The sequence below is a fragment of the Monodon monoceros genome, unplaced genomic scaffold, assembly GCF_005190385.1.
Source record: "Monodon monoceros isolate NGI ecotype Baffin Bay Population unplaced genomic scaffold, NGI_Narwhal_1 Super_Scaffold_1, whole genome shotgun sequence".
Taxonomy (NCBI): domain Eukaryota; kingdom Metazoa; phylum Chordata; class Mammalia; order Artiodactyla; family Monodontidae; genus Monodon; species Monodon monoceros.
Window position 1 is genome coordinate 77,898,241 of NW_021703765.1, and position 17,435 is coordinate 77,915,675.

The window sequence follows — 17,435 nt, forward strand, 5'->3', positions numbered from 1 at the left end:
AATGGTGCTGGCTGACTCTGCCTGGGGGCCCAGGACTTTATCATTGAACCTTTAGCTCTGCTCCTCCGCAGCCTTAGGAAGCAGATACTATCACCACATCTTAAAAAGAAGAAACTCAAATCTTGGAAGTAAAGTCATTTGCCCCACACCTAGCTAATCTGTCCTGCCTTCAAGTCTTAGGGCAAGGAGGGGGTTGGCTGAGTAGCTTAGCTATGGGCTCTTGGGGCTCTTTTGCCAATGTGCCCAAAGGGGCAAAGCCTGGCATGGCTGGTCTCAATTATAGCCAGCCAGAAGCCCACACAAAACCTGGGGCCCAGCAGTCTCCATGACATTCAACACACGTGGGGCTCAGAGTGGGTGGGAGATGACCCCCTACCCTTTTGCCAGCAAAAGGGTCCTGACTGAACCTGGCTGACCCTGCAGATGCTTGTTCCCGGGGCCCAGGAGCTCTCATCGTTTTCTCAGAAAGGAGATCACCCCTTCACTGCCCCCATCTCCTCCACTTCCTCCTGTGATAAGACTGGTAAGATTGTTTCTCTGGGGTCATGAGATGATCGATGGCTGCTTCCAGCAGAGGCCAAAAGAAGATAAGAGTGTGGGGGAAGGAGCAAGATGTGGGAAATGGATAGAGGAGACCCAACTGGGCCCTCTCCCTCCAGCAGCTTTTCCTAAGAGCCAGGAGACAGACAGCAAGGCGCACCTGGAGATACCACAGCTCTCACCAAGGCAGTGCCGGCTGGGGAGGAGGAAACAAGAGGCAGGACCAAAGGTGAGTTCCAGGCACAGTGGCTTTGGCAGACCTGACCTCCATGAGGGGCTGACTTTTCAAAAGGTGGTGCAAGAGTCAGTCCTTAAAGCCATACGCTTAAGCATGCTTCAGACACACAGGTGCCAGGGTTCTGATAGAAGGATGGTGACCCCAGGACTGGGCAGCCTGGCAGGAGAGGGTTGGTCAAACTGGGGCTCTTCCTGGTCCAGGCCCACCCACAGAAGGTCTTGGAGCTGCCAGTCCTACCCTGGTTGTTGGACACAGCAGGCTGGGGAGAACAGCTCTGGGAACAAGCTCAGAGAGGTTGCACAGCTAGTAAATCCCAGCCCTAAGTGACCAGCACCAGCCAGGGCCTCTTCACCCTTCAAGTTCTTATATGTCCCCCACGACCAAGTTCCTCAGCCTGGGAGCCTCGCCTGGCACTACACAAGCACTGGACACACTGGAGCGCATGGGAAGCAGGGCCTCTGCTCTCCCAGAAGTTTTCACTGTCAGCCAGCCCCTCTGTCTCTATTTCCCGTCTGCAAAACGGGTTAGGTGCAGAGGGCTCCTTCCTTCTCTTGCTTTTGCAGTCAGCCCTGCCTGGACCCCCAGCCTCCCCACTGTCTCTAGGCCCTCAACATCACTGGGAGGAAGCGGGCCAGGCCGAGAGGGTAACAGGCCTCATCTCCCTTTCAGTTCTGCTCTGGGTCCTGGGCCCTGTCCCCAGTGTGAGTGCCCAGATTACTGGCAGAGCCTGGTTTTACTATGAAAGTGGGGCCCTCCATGCCAGCTTCACCCCCAGCAGCTGAGGAACCGCTGACCTGACAGGCAGTGAAGAGAGCATTCCCCTCCTCCCCCCACAGCCAACCCTGGCCGCACAGACATCCTGGCTCCCCTCTGCCTGCTGGCTGAGCATGATACAGGTTCTTTGGTATCTTCATGGTGGCCCAGGCTCACACAACCCCAGAGGCTGAGCTGGGGTCTGAACCCCAGCCTGCCAAGGACCAGAGCCAGTGCATCTAACTACCATGCTGCCTGGTGGGGGAGATGCCAGGGGCTCTGCCCAGATTGGAGGGGCAATTGAGAGCACAGGGACAGACATCCCCACCTATGGCCACAGTCCTAGCTAGACAGTCCAGAGCAGGACTTGTGAGCGCTGGTCACTGTGTGGATGGACCAGTGACTGAACAAGACTGAACAATGTGATGGAACAGAGCTCTGGTGGAGAGAGCCGAGCCCGAACCGCAGCCGCAGGAACACTTGGGGCTTCAGGTTCCCCTCCTCTCACACACCCTCTATTCCACCTGCCACGCAGAGCAAGCCAGGCCAGCAGCTGCTCTCTGGACCCACCTCAGAGTCACACTGTGCTTGGGTGATCAGAATGACCAGACCATCCCAGTGTTTGCAGTACAGGCGGTAGTAGACTGTCACCCGCCACATCCTGCATCATCCCTCCTGGGGAGCTGTTCTTCTCGTTCTTAGCTCCAATGGCCACTGTGCCTCCAGTGGTAATCCATTTCTTTGTTTGCTCTGGCTGCTAGGAAGCGTAAAGACAAAGATGTAGACCGGCTCTGACACTGTCCTCACAGTAGGGCTTGCATTTCTAGAGCTAACTTTATCCAGGCTTTTTAATTTTTCTTATTCCTCTAGGCACTAGGGTTCAGTCTTGACCCTTACCCTTCTTGTATAACCTTGGACAAGCGACTCAACCCTCCATGCCTTAGTTTTGTCATATATATGTATGGTGGAAATATTTAATAGTCCCTCTTTTTTCACAGGGTTGGTATGGTGATTGGGTGAACTATTGCAAGTGAAAGAAATACCTGATAAACAGCTGTTGTTAAATTTCCAGGCTGGGGCCAGCCAAGATGGGAAAAGCCTGCTTGGGTTGACTGCGGCGTTACAGTGCTCCCGTGTCACAGGACTGCAGTACGGCAGCATTACAGTGCTCTTGTGTCACGTGCAGGACTACAGCTTCCCCTGAGCACACACCTGCTTTCTCTCAACCTTACAGACCCCGTTTGTAACGTGCTCCCTTTCTACCTGCAACGAAGTTGACACATAATATAACCTCCCTCCCTACGTACATACCCTAAGTAAGATAAAAGGGGAGTAATGGAATGTAATTGATACTAAAATAAAATGTATATCACTGTGACTATGCATAACACACAGGGAACTACTCAGGTGCTTCTGGGTTTGAAGAGATCAAGGACATGAAGGTGCCAGAGGGTGGGTAGGGTGAACCCTGAAAGGACAATTAGTCTGTTCAGTGGACATGGCAGGAAGTTCCATGTGCTTCTACATAAGACAGAGCAAAGTTCTGGCCCTAGGTTTGTTCTCGTGCTTTTGGAGGGCGTTTTGGTCAGCTCTGCCTAGCCCGCGGGTTCATCCGGTCTTCCTCAGCTCCCACTGTCCAAGGACTCCTTTCTCCCATGGCAGGGGGCCGGGGGCGGGCGGCCTTTTGGGCCTCGAATCTGCCTGGAGGGGATGACTGGGACCAGACCTGGCCTTTCTCTGGAGGCCCTGCCTTCCCTAAACCTGCTGCCACTCCCTGTGTGCTCAGGGGTGGGGATGGCCCATCCAGAGTCTTCCAGGGTACTGGGCTGTACCCTGCTCTGCCGTGAACTCATGGCCATTCATACCCACGAGACCCTGGCAGAGGTGCCGGTGCCCCAGCAGGAACAAAATACACACAGGGTCACAGAGCTGTGAGAGCTCCCAGAGAAGGGAGACAGACACCCAACAGGCAGGGGACGGTAAGGGCCGGGACAGGTGGGTGGGAAGGCAGTGAGTGAGCTTCCCAGGTAGGTGCCAGGATGACCCTGGCAAAGGCCCTGAGGTGGGGAAGCACAAAGGCACAGTGAGACTGGCACGCAGTGAGGCAGTCCCCACGGGACCTTGAGGCTGTGGGAGTCCGTCGGCTTATTCTAAGGTGGAGCTGTGGAGGTGGGCAGCTGACACTCACATTAAATACTTGGGCAGAAGCAGGCCAGCTAGTTGGGCCCGACCCTTCTCTTACCCGCTGCCTCCGTGGGAGGCTGGAGGGGAAGACAGACAACATCCAATTCACACCCAAGCACTAAAGGGCCTGGCACGGAGGGTCCCGTGGTATGGGCAGGCCGAGCCCTCACAATGGCCTTATTGCATCCACTGTAGGGGCCTTTATCCTTCAAGGGAAAGCCTTGAGGGGAGGCCTCCCACCACCATCTGGAATCCCCCAGGCCACACCAGCCCCTTAGAAGTCTTGCCTCTCCCAGGGTTTTGGGACCCTCATTCCTGTCCTATAAAGAGCAGCAATGGGACAGGAAGTAGGACATAGTATACAGCCCGAAGGTCTAGGTCCAAGCCACGCTCCTCTGCCATGGCCCGCATGCCCTCAAGGTAGCATCCCCGTGGCCGGGAGGCAAGGTTAGACGAGCCCTGGCTCCACCACTTACTACCTTTGGGATCTTGGGCGTGGCGCTAACTGGCAGCCTCAGTTTTCTCTTTGGTAGCGTGGGAACAGTAAGCAGACTCCAGGAGGAGGAGGACGAGAGTGCAGTCTTTGATGGGGGCCTGAAGACTTAAAGGCCCAGAAGAAATTCTAGATCCCAGTCATGGATAACTGAGTCCCCCAACCCCAGGCCACAGCCCAGAATCGATACTGCCTGTATGGATGAATGAACAAATGGACGAAAAAACATTATGGGAAAGGCTTAATCATGTCTTACTGATTGTATCAAAACAACCTTAAAAAAAAAAAAGAAAGAAAATACCCTGTCTTGTTCCAAAAATTTTAGTCGGGTTATAGGGATACTCAGAGTGGGAAGGGAGGCAACTGCTAGAACACAGACCAGAGTTTCACTTGCCACCAATTTGATTCTGAGCTTCCTGGCAGCCAGTGCAAAGAGGGATTCCCCAAGAGAAGGCAGCCTCTTGTGCATGGAGAATCACGTGCACAGTAGCACATTAAAGGCTCTGAGAAGACCTGAAGCAGAGAAACCTGAACCCATGTGTTCCCCAGACTTTGGCCACCCTGTGTCCTGCTCAGAAGCCTCTCTGGGGTCTGCACAACCACCGCAAGCAACACTGCCATCCTGGTTTTTGGGAATTAGACAGTCCTGGCTTTGAGTCCCAGCTCTGCCTCATCCTCCATGGACAAGTGACTCACCTCTCCTAGCCTCAGTCTCCACTTTTGCAAGGTGGGGTAATAGTGCCCCTACCTTCCGTGAGAATTTGGCAATACAGTGTGTGCAGGGTATGGAAAGGTCCCTGGGGACACGGCACAAGGTGGGGATGAGCACAAGGCCTTAGGAATGCAGTCTTAGGAATACCTGATCTGCTCAGAAGCGAACAGTAGGAATACCTGATCTGCTCAGAAGCGAACAGCCCCTCCTGAGGAAGCTTTCAGCTTTCACAGCTATTTTTCCACAACAAGACCATGAGTCCAAGGCGGCCTCCCTGCTCCCTTTCCATCTTTGTGTGTCCTCTGCAGGGCATAGAGTTAGCGACTTTAAATGTTTGCTGAGCACTCTCCAAAGTGGAGAAGGTGGAGGAAAAGGCACTGGAGGCTAAGGGTACGGCAAGAGCTAACATCCAGAGACCAGAAAGTACAGCCAAATCCACAAGCTGGCAGGGGAGTTTGCTGTGGCTAGAAATGGTACTAACAGACCCCCTCACACCACCTTTTAGTGAGCACCTACTAGGTACCAGGCACTGGGGCCTGGGCTATCCATCCAGGACCCCTTTGAACTGCTGAATTCACAGGCCAGCACCATTTCCAGAAAATTCAAATTTCAAAGAAAAAAGCATCATATTGAGGAACGGAGGTGCCAGGACCAAAGAAGTAGGAAGGTCACTGTTTCAGGGTGGAGGGCAATCCCTGACATGACTATGGTGATACTTTGAGACCACCCTGCTCTGGGGCACCTGTCTGAGGAACAGTGGTGGGCGCCTCCCATGACCCCCCCCCAACAGCCCATGAGGCTGGTGTTTTTATCCCCACTTGACAAATGAGGAGCCAAGGCTAAGGGAACCTCCCAGAGGGGCTGGTCACAACACAGGATGCACAACCAGCAGGCCTGGGTCCTCTGGAAGTCAGCCCGGGATCCGTGTTTAACGTGGGCCCTGGGTGCGTCTGGAACCCACGGCATCCGAGGGGAAGGCTGGGCAGGGGGGCCACACCCACCTCCCTCCCCTGCCCCCCTTTCCCCAGGCACAAGAGACTTGGAGGAGGGAGGGCTCAGTCCATCCCACAGCGGCAGAATGGTGGATGCTGGGGCAAGGGCTCTGGAACCAGCTGGTCTGGGGGCAAAGGGGGCGCTCACAGGGAGTCCCCACTAAGCGTGAGGCGTCAGAAAACAGGGTGACACCCTGAACCCCCTGCGAGATGGGCAGCATCAAAACTGAGTTGCTGGGCTTCCCTGGTGGCGCAGAGGTTGAGAGTCCGCCTGCCAATGCAGGGGACACGGGTTCGTGCCCCGGTCCGGGAAGATCCCACATGCCGCGGAGCGGCTGGGCCTGTGAGCCATGGCCGCTGAGCCTGCGCGTCCGGAGCCTGTGCTCCGCAACGGGAGAGGCCACAACAGTGAGAGGCCCGCGTACCGCAAAAAAAAAAAAAACGAACAAAACAGTTGCTGTCCATCAGTCCCGCCATTGCTACTCCCAGACACATCCAGAATCCAGCTACTTCCCATCCCCCTCCTCTGCTCACAACTCTCCTGTGGGCCCCATCTTGCTGGTCCTTGCCGTGGCCCGTGAGACGCTGCATGACCTTGTTCTTGTTACCTCCTCAATCTCATCTACTGTTCCTCTCACTCCGATCCAGCCACACTGGCCTCCACTGTTCCTGCGATGTAGCAAGCACACTCCCACCTTGGGGCCCACCTTGGGGCCTTTGTGCCTGCTGTTCCCTCTGTCTGAAAGGCAGTTTGCCCACATTTTCACAAATCGGGCTCCTCTCGGATTCAGGTCTCAGCTCAAGGGTCACCTCCTCAGGAAGGCCCTCCCTGACCAGGTGTCTAAATACACAGAGTCATCATCACAGAACCCCTTTACTTTCTTCACTGCACTTGTCAACCTGTGAAATGCTCTCTGTGGGGACTTGTTCTTGTGGCATCCCCGGTACCGACCACGGTGCCTGGTAGGTTGTAGATGCTCACTTCATTCCTATACAGATATTCATCACAGGCCCCTTGTTCGCCAAGTATTGTGAGTGCTGGGGATAATAAGTAGGGCCCAGGATATGGCCCCCACTGCAGACCGCCCATCGCCATGAGGGCTCTGGAAGAGTGGCAGGGATACATCAAAGCAGGGTGATCGGGGCGAGGACGGAGGACGCGAGGTTGGGCCTCCAGGGGCTCGAGCCGGCCAGGGGAGAGGACTGGCTGAGAGGAAGGCTCTGGACACCTCACGGAACACATCAGGCTCGTGTTACAGATGGAGGAACGGGGACCCTGAGAGGCAAAATCACTTGTCCCCGGCCACGGAGAAAGAAGCCAAGAAGAGCTGGGGCTCAGACCCTCGTCTGCCAGCCCCAGAGCCCACACCACCCACCCCCAACCAGCCCACTCCTCTCAGCTCGTGTTCTCTCCCACCACCAGGCCTGACCCAAACTGCGGGTCTCAGCAGAGAGAACCTCCCCTCCTCCAGGGAGCCTTCTCTGATCACCAAGTCGTGGTCAGTGCGATTCCTGTGCCTCTCCCTCAGCACGGGGCTTATCAGCCCTGGCCATAATTTCCTGAAGGTGCAGCTGCCCCCACCGCCTGCCTGGGAGTTCCTCGGAGGGTGGGGACAGGGCACCAGGCCTTGTTCCCAGCTGGGGCCCAGCACCGGGTCCAGCCCAGAGGAGGTACTTGGAAAGGGTTTGTCAGATGGATGGGTGAGTAGCTGCTAGGTGCCTGGGGCCCCAGCCCTCATGTCTCGGGAGCAGGGGCAGATGCGGGGGGTGTGGTGAGTTATCTCACCCCCTTGTTCCCCGGCTCCCTAGGGGGCAAAGCGAAGGCAATGAGCCGTTCCAGGGGCTGAACAAATGTTGGAACTACAGGCCACAGGTCACTTCCTTCCTCTGCCCCCAACCAGAGCCCCGCAACACACACACAGGCCCTTTGAGTGCCTGCTTCAGCCGCTTTTTCTCCGCATGAGCCTGAGCAAATCACTTCACTTCTCTGTGCTTTTGTTTTCTCATCTGTAAAATGGGGGTGATGTTGGAGTGCAACCTCAGGGCTTCTGTACGTGAACCTGCCTGTCGCCCTGAGTACACAGGAGTCTCCCAGGTCTCCCCCTTGGTCTGCTCCCTGTTGCCTCAAGCTCCCTCTCCCCGCGGGGGAGCAGGAAAGGGATGGGAGAAGCTTCCTTAAAAGCCACATGGATCAAGTCAGTTTCCCCTTTCTGGCAAGTGAGAGCCCGCCAGTGCCAGAAGCAGAGCTTCTCCAGAGCCGACACTGACATGGTGAGACATCCCCCAAGCATAACCACCCTGCTCGGAGTCCACATCATTTCGCCTCCCTCCTCTGGGTGGCAGCCCCAGATCCCACCCTGAGCGACCAAGCCTGAGGGTGGGGGCCTGCGCCCCCCACTATCGGACCCAGAGAGGCCCTGTAGGAGGGGTAGCCAGCCAGAGATGCTGAAACAGACAGCGGCTGGGGGCTCGTCTGAACCCCACCTGCAGTGAGCTCCCCCTCAAGCCTGTAAAAGTCCCCCCGCCCCGACATGTCCGAAAGACAGACTCTCAGTGACACAGACACAAAGCCCCTTCTGAGAGAGATGGCGACCACCCCCCCACACACACCATCACAGAGACTGGGACACAAAGCCCCTCTCAGATGCTGGAGCAACCATCCCCTCAGAGACAAACTCCCAGAGACAGAGACCCCCCATAGAGAGAGACAGCCCCGAACACACACACACAACCAGTCTGGGACCCCCTGACAGCCACTCAAACCCCTCCTGAGACGCAGTTGTCCTAGTTCACGCCGAGTGGTTGAATGTGGATGACCCAGCTGTGAAGACGGGCAGGCACTTCCGCTCTGAGGCCGGCTGGGTGGGGGGGTCCGTGGCTTAAGAGGGACCACACCTGGAAGTCCCACTCCCTGCACCCCGTCACAGGCGTGGATGAACTGGCGAACCAAGGAGCTTACGGACCCCCCGGCACCTTCGCTAGCTGACCTCGCCTCCCCCCTCGGGGTGACAGTGGTCCAGGCCACATGGCCCGGTCTGGGGAGGCGTGTCCTGGGATGGGGCCTTGCAGAGGCGGGAACAGAGGAGCCAGTGCCACCACCCTCACTAGCCGGGCCACTTGTCCACACCTCCTAGGCCTCTCCCCGCTACACCTTTCCTCCACGCGGGGCACCACTCTGGGCCAAGACCTTTGGCAAATTAGGATCAACCACTTTCCAGGGCCTGGAGCTGCTCAGCAGCCAGCCTCCATCAGCTCCCCTTCAGTCAGTTACCCGCTGCCCTGCCTGAGACGGTCTTGAGGACAGAGCGGTGTCTCTGTCTGGGAGCGCTGAGCTGGCACTTGGGCCTGGGCCGACCGTGGGTCCGGAGCAGGGTCGGGGCCCAGCCAGAACCCCACCCCCACCCCAGCCCCCCGCCGGCTGCAAAGCAGCTGCCACCAGCCCACGCCTTGGGCGACCGCATCCTGCTCCCAGTATCGCGCCAGGAATCCTCCCTGCCCCGCGTGGCCGAAGAGCTGCAAGGCCCGTGCACCCTGTCCCCATCCACCTTCATGCAGGCTACGCCTTCCTCTCGTAGTGCTGCTCCGGCTACCTCGGTGCCAGGACACCCCGGGCCTCGCGTACCGGGCTGTGGTCAGCCCCCAAGACAGGAAGCCATGGCTCCTTGCCACGTGCCCAGGCCCCGAGCAGGAGGGGGCACACCGGCCCCGAACCTGGCACTGCTCCCCGGGCTTTCCTGCTGCACGGGAGGGTGTACTCAGTGCTCTCGAGGGGAAAGCAGAGGAGCACCTGAGTCTCACAGGACCAGGGGTCCTGGAGCTGGCCGGCCCCCCAGGGCCTTTTGCAGCAGGCCCACCTCCCGGCCTCTCTGTGGAGCCAGCCCAGTGGGGGAAGCCCCTCGCCCCTGCAGCACAGCCCTCAGCTGCACCCTGGGCCCCGTGTCTGTTCCACACCTGGTGAGAGTGGAAAAAGATGTGGTTAAGAAACAACAGATAACCTCTGTCACCGGCCTCCGGTAGGGGAGTGCACCGGAGGGAGGGGGGTCTCGTCACCACCAAGATCCCCAAAAGCCCCGATGGTGGCCACTGCCTGCCTTCGAAGAATGATGATTCAGAAGAAGAGGTGAAAGCGAGGGCCTCTGGGGCTCAAGGGGCTTCAGGGATGCCAGGGAGGCTCAGAGTCGGCTGAGCAGAGCCTTGGGCTGAGCTGACAGGGAAACCAGGGCGAGAGCCCAGGAATCTCCACCCTTCCAAGCTCAATCTGCCGTGAGTTGTTGTCGTTATCCTTAGCCCACGTTTAGTGATATGCCTTGACACACAGCATCTCACTGACACCAAAAAACAACAGGAAACTGTACCAGCCACAAAGAATAAAAGCTGGCTGGATTAAATAATTAAATGTGAAAAATAAAACCAAGACAAAACTGGAATAGAAGAACCTAAATAATTATCTGATCCCAGGGTCGGGGAGGCCTTCCTAAGCAGAAAAAGCAAAGAACAAAATCATAAAGGAAAAGATCACTGTATTTCACTGCCCAGACTTAGAAACCTCCATAGGCCAAGAAACTCAGGACCAGTCGAAAAGCCAAATGGCAAACTAGGGAAATATTTGCAACGTGTGACAGAGTGCTAATGTCAGTGTAAAGAGCTCCTGCAAGTCAACAGGAAAGAGGCAGGCAGTGCAGGAGAGGAGCACACAGAGTTAATGGCCTGTAAGTCACAGAAAATGTCTATGACCAAGAAACATTGGAGAAAGAGTCAAAATCCACAGAGACAGAAAGTAGGATTAGTGGTTGCCAGAGGCTGAGGGGACGGGGATGGGAATGGGGACCGATGCTAACAGATACTGGGTTTCTTTCTGAGGTGATGGAAATGTTCTGGAATTGGATAGAGGTGATGGTTGCACACACAGTGAGTATACTAAAAACAACGAATTGCACTTTAACATGGCGAATTTTATGTTATGTGAATTATATCTCATTGTTTTTTAAAAAGAAAAATGGTTCGTTCCATTCATAAGCAGAAAGGACAAGATAACCACTTCACCTAGAAGTTGGCAAAGGTTTTTAAAATAATAGCCAGTGTTTGCACCACTATTTGAAGATAGATGGGTGTAACCTTCCTAGAAGACTATTTGGAAAGGATATATCAGAAGCATTAGAAATAGCTAGTGAGCACATGAAAAGATGCTCAACATCATTAGCCATCAGGGAAACGTAAATCAAAGCCATTCACACCTGCTAGGGTGGCTACAATCAAAAAGATAGATAGTAACAAGTGTTGGTGGGACTTCCCTGGTGGTCCAGTGGTTAAGAATCCACCTTCCAATGCAGGGGGTGCGGGTTTGATCCCTGGTCAAGGAACTAAGATCCTACATGCCGCGGGGCAACTAAGCCTGCGTGCTCTAGAGCCCACACGCCACAACTAAAGAGAAGCCCGCGTGCCGTGACGAAAGATCCCACATGCTGCAACTAAGATCCGACGTAGCCAAATAAATAATAAAATAAGAAAAACAAGTGTTGGTGAGCATGTGGAGAAATTAGAACCCTCATACATTACTGATGGGAATATAAAATGGTGCGGTACTCTGGAAAACAGTTTGGCAGCTCCTCAAAATGTTAAACGTAGAGTTACCATATGATCCAGCAATTCCACTCCTAAGGTATATACCCAGGGAAAAATGAAAACGTATGTCCACACAAAAACTTATTCACGAATGTTCGTGGCAGCACTATTCACAATCGCCCAAAAGTGGAAACAACCTAATGTCCATCACTGAGGAATGGATAAACAAAATGTGATCTATTCATACAATGGAATATTATTTCCAATAAAAAGGAACAAAATACTGACACAAGCTACAACACGGACGAACCTTGAACATGTGATGCTGAGTGAAAGAAGACAGTCGCAAAAGACCACATATTATCTGATTCCATTTATATGAAAAGAACCAACTAGGCAAATCTATAGAGACAGAAAGTATTGATAGATTAGTGGTTGCCTGGGGGTGGGGGAGAGGAGCAATGCGGAGTGACTGCTGATCAGCACAAGGTCTCTTTGAGACGATGAAAGTGGTCTAAAATTAAATCGTGGAGATAGTTGTACAGCCCTGTAAATATACCAAAAATCACTGTACCCTTTAAACGAGTTAATTTTATAATTTGTAAAGTATATCTCAATAAAGCTTTGAGAGAAAGAGAAAACATGAGAAGTGCTCACAAAGCCTTCCACCCAGCACTTCCCTTCTAGGAATATGCTTCTAAGGAAATAATCAGAGATGGGCAGCAAGATTTATGTACAACATGTTTGTCACAAGGTTGTCCAGTTGAGCAAAAGAATTAGAAGTGATTGAAATAGGAGTCTAGATAAGCATAGATAAATATATCATGGCCTATCTGTGTAAATGAAATATCGTGCAGCCAGTATTTATTTTTAAGACATTCTTGAAAAATATTTAAGAGAACAGAAAAATGTTCAAGACATGTTAAGTGACAAAAAAGCAGGTAACAAAAAGGTAGGATGAGTGTCAGTCCCACAAGGGCTGGGGGTTTTGTCCAAAAGTTTCTGCCTATGTTTCCAACATACCTGGCACACAGAGGGGGCTCCCTAGCTAACTGCTGAATGAAGAATTAGTAAATGTGGACGGAATTGCAATTTGGGGGAAAAGTTAGAGAAAGAAATACAAGACAGAAGATTACAAAGGCGTCTAAGTGAAATGGAAATTCTCGTTCTCTCTGGGTAGTAGGATTGTGGGTGGTTTTTCAGTTACTGTTCCATAATTTCTGCCATGAGCTTTATTAATTGAAAAATCAAAACCAGAAACACTAGGAACTCAAACGTGGAGGCCCTCGGTAAGGTAGACAGTTTCCTAGATTACACGAAGATTTGAAAAGAGACACAGCGGGGCCTCCCATTCCAGATGGTTCCCTGGAGAGAGGTTTCTCTCTCTGCTGCGCCATGGACTTCAGACTGGGCCGCAGTCAGGATTCAGGTCAGGCCCAGGAGGGGAGGGTCAGCCACGGTGAGGGAGAACCCAGAGGCCAGGTGCCGCCGTGATGGGCCCCCTCCCCCGTATGCCATCACCCACCGGTGCCAGAGGCTGAGCAGTCAGCGGGGTCCACGGCCTGAGGAAAACAGTGGCCTCTTCCCCAGCCCAGAGGGGAGAGAGGAAAAAAGGGTGTGGGGCCCCAAAAAGGAAGCTGAGGCGGCCCCTCCAGCCTTGGGGAAGGAAGCTACCTCCGCCTCCACCCCCGGGGGGGCCAGCGCTCTGAACGCAGAGACCTCTGCTTGTGCCTTTTGCTTTCCTTTTCCATATTCGCAAAGGAGTGGGTGGGGGATTTCCAGCGGGCCCGCCTGGCAGCCCGCTGGCGGCTGGTGCCCAGTCCAGGCTACCGGGAGAGCTGGCTAGGTTGTTGCCCATCCCAGGGAGGGCATCTGGGGACCCACCCCTGGGGTCTGGTGACTTCCCACGCAGCAAGCCCCTTCTTCTGCCTCTCAGGGAGGAAACACATTGTGTCAGGCCCTCCCAGAGCCTATTTTCGACTCAATCACCCAGCAAGGCCAGTACTGACATTCCACTTTCCAGAATGGGAAACTGAGGCTGAGACAGGCTGAGTTCTCAGCCCAAAGCCACGTAATAAGGACACAAGAGCCAAGATCTGAACCCAAACCTGTCCATCTGCCCTTCTCCCCGGCCGCCAAGCCCACGGCCCAGACTGCAGCTGTGTGTCCCAACACCCAGTCCCCCAAACAAAGGAAAACAGAAAAGCAACTTCCAAGAAGCTGGCGACAGCTAACAGGCCCCGAGGAGCAAGGGCGTGGGGGTGGAAGCAGCCCCCAGAGGCTCTGGGGGGGGGGGGGGGGGGGGGTGTGATGATAAATGACTGTCGTTTGCCACCCTCCCCCTGTCGGATTCGGGGGCACCTTCCAGTCTCTGGATTCACAGAATTTGAGCTGAAAGGAAGCACGCCGATACCATCTGCCCGTGGTTTCAGCGTGGTTGGGGGTTTCTTCTAAGCAGCAAAGTACTTTTCAAAACACGACCTTACACGAAAGCCCAATAAGGGGCAGATGGGGCGGCTGTGTGTGCGCGGCTGGGGGCCCCACAGGAGCCACGGGAGCCCTGCCCACCACCACCCCTTCCTCCCTCCCCCCACTAGCCCCGGAAAGCCCGGATCAAGCCCCCTGGTTGCCCATTTCACAGCTCAGAGAGGGGCAGGGACCAACCTGGGTCACTAAGCAGCCCCGGGCAGAGTGAGGACTGAAACCCCACTCTCACCCTGGGAGCCTTCAGCCCCTGGTTCCCCTGGGAGAGGATGGGATCGGGGAGCTACTGGCCTCCGACGCACCTGTCTCCCCCGGGACATCAGGGCTCTCGCCAGCCCACGAAGATCTACCGGGCTGTAGGCAGAAGGTGGGCGGTTTCTCGGGCTGCTAGGGGGCTAAACACACCCCCTGGCCTTGGCAGGCCCACACCGGCCTCCATTCCTGCTCTTCCATCTCCCAGCTGTGTGGCCTTGGGCAGGTCTCTCTACCTTTCTGTGCCTGTTTCCTCATCTATAAGATGCCTTCATCACTGTTCCCGCCTCCCAGGGTTTGTGGTAATTGCATGGGATGTGTCAAATGTAGTGCCCATCATGCTGAAAATGACTAATAAAAATAACAACAACTACATGGGACTTCCCTGGAGGTCCAATGGTTAGGACTCTGTGCTTCCACTGCAGGGGGCACGGGTTCACTCCCTGGTCGGGGAACTAAGATCCCACGTGCCGCTCAGCCAAAAAAAACAAAAAAAACCCACAGCAGCTAAGATTTGCTGAGATCACCTGCGCCGGGCACAGCTCCCGGCACCCGGCACCACGCGGACAGCAGCTAGTTCACCATTGCCCTGATGTGGGTGCCGTCACTCAGCTCTTTTTACTTGAGGAAAATGAGGCACAGAGAGGGTGAAGTGCCTTTCCCAAGGTCACACAGCTCAGAAGGGGCAGAGGCAGGACTCAGGCCCAGCTCTGTCCGGGCCCCAGGAGGCTGCCCCGCCCGCCCGCCCGGCCGCTTCCTGCCCAGCACTCCTCTTCCTCCTCGCGCTCCTGCCTCTGAGAGGAAACCGCCAGGCCCCCCGGCGGACGTCCCTTTCTTTCTGCTTCCTCTTTCCCACACTTGGGGCATGGGCTCCAGGCTCGGGCCCCCAGGGTCCAGCAGTGTCTCCTTCTGTGTCTCAGAGCCTCAGTGTCCTCATCTGTGAGGCAGGCACAGTGGCCATGCCTACTTTGCAGAGTCAGGGGAGCATTAAGGGGGCTAATTCGGCACCGCCCTCGCCCACGGTCAGTGCTCAGGACACTCAGCCCCTTCATCAGCCGGGCTGCCGGGAGCACCTACTGCCCACAGGCTGCCCGGCCACACTCATACCCAGGCCCCTCACCTACCCAGTCAGCATATACTGTATCCACAGCCTCCCTTACACGTGCAGGCACTGGGACCACCGCCCATTTTACAGATGAGGAAACTGAGGCCCAGTCACTTGCCCAAGGACAGCTCAGAAGGAGCAGAGGGGGAACAGCTCTGAACCATATTGCCCAACTGGCCCCCGGCCTAGGTCAGCCTAGGTCAGGCTCTCCCTAGGACCAGCAGGTCCAGCCACTGCCAACCAGACCACTTCTTCCTGGGGGTACTAGAGGCCTGTGATGCAGGAGGGGAGCTCAGGGATGTGGGCTGTGAGTCCCCCCTCCTTCCTCTACCTATTCTCTGGGCTGAGCAGCAGAGACCAAGGGCAGAGCACACTGGGTCCACCAAGTCTTACATGCTGGGTGAGAGGGGCACTGGCCAGCCCCCTCTGGGCCTCAGTGTCCCCATCTTTGGTGGCACTAGACAAGATGGCCACAAGGAGCCTTTCCTGGTCTGAGAACTCAAAACAGACGCACCCCCCCACCCCACTCCCAAGTAGGGCCGCTGGCTAAACACCACCAGCACCGCTACCCATGATAATAAATCCTTCTGGAGACCTGCTAGGCACCAGGTGCAGCCCGAATACCTGGGTCCCAACCCCATCTCAGCTGCTCAGAGCTATGTGACCTTGGGCAAGTCACCTACCTTCTCTTAGACTCAATTTCTCCATCTGTGATATGGGGGTAATCACAACAGCACCCTCACAGGACTGCTGTGAGGATTAAATGAAGCCAAGGCAGTAAAGTGCCTAGTATGTAACAAGTGCCAAACAGATGCTAGCTAAAAAGGCATTTTTTCAACAACAGCTACTAGAATTTCATCATTACCCCCACTTTAAAGATGAGAGAAGCTGAGGCTCAGCCCCTGGACCCAGTAGGGCTGGCAAGGCTTTGAGACCATCTCAGCCAAACCAGGCTTGGACATGTGGGGAAACTGAGGCCCAAAAGAGCAAAGGGCTGGCCCCAAGGCCATGGCCAGCCCAGATGTGCTCCATTTGAAAATGGACCCCCAGCTCCCGGCAAAGCTCTGCCCTAAGGCCAGCCACCCTGGGCCTGGTGGCTGGTCCTGTGATCTCTCCCTGACCCTGGGACAACCCCCTGACCTCCCAGTCAGGCTCTCCCTCCACAGGGGCCAGGCTGGGATGCACGTCAAGTGATCCTGGCCCAGCACTGCCAAGTCCACCAATTTATAAGAGAAACCAGAAACTGGGTTCTTATATGAAATCTTTCCATTTTATGGTTTTTAACTATTGGCAACCAATCCAACTTTCTTGCTTTTCTGGGTTTTTTTTGTTTTTTTTGCGGCATGCGGGCCTCTCACTGTTGTGCCCTCTCCCGTTGCGGAGCACAGGCTCCGGACGCGCAGGCTCCGGACGCGCAGGCTCAGCGGCCATGGCTCACGGGCCCAGCCGCTCTGCGGCATGTGGGATCTTCCCGGACCAGGGCACGAACCCGTGTCCCCTGCATCGGCAGGCGGACTCTCAACCACTGCACCACCAGGGAAGCCCCAACTTTCTTGTTTTTAACTGCTGAGTGGGATGGTATGTCTCAGGCCTGGCCGGCTGGAAGCTACTACTCTGCACCCCGTGGCTGGAGGGAGGTCGTTCACAGTGTGGCTGGGGGCTCGGGAGCAGGGACCTGTTGGATCAGGGGCTCCGATCTCCTTAGCAGCATGATGCTGAGCGAGTTTCTTTGCCTCTCCCAGCCTTGGTTTTCTCATCTGTCAAATGGGCCAACAAGCTTGACCTCATGGGAAGGACTTGAAGTCAAGTGTTTAGGGCAATGCCTGGCGCACAGCAGGTGCCTACTTAAGGTAGTAAACGTACTGTTCCCCCATCCCAGCCTGGGCTCAGAGATGCCCAAGGAGAGGGAGGTGCCACAGGACAAGCGGACATGGGGACCAGAGGGTCTTCTAGGAGAAGACTCAAGCCACACTCTCCCAAAAGCCAGAAGACCAGAGCAGCCCCAGAGGGCTCCTCTAGCCCATTCCTGCTGCTGGATAGGTGTCCCAGCCCCTCTGGCCCTAAATCCTCCAAGTGCTCCCACTGCTCTTCGTGTAAAACCTAAAATCCTCACCATGCTC

The 17,435-nt window shown here is 55.3% G+C and overlaps 1 protein-coding gene across 3 annotated transcripts in view; it reads right to left on the bottom strand.

The window, feature by feature from the left end:
* The window catches only part of SH2B3 (SH2B adaptor protein 3), a 39,007-nt gene that overhangs the window by 4,711 nt on the left and 16,861 nt on the right, over positions 1 to 17,435 (bottom strand). The window lies entirely within an intron of this gene.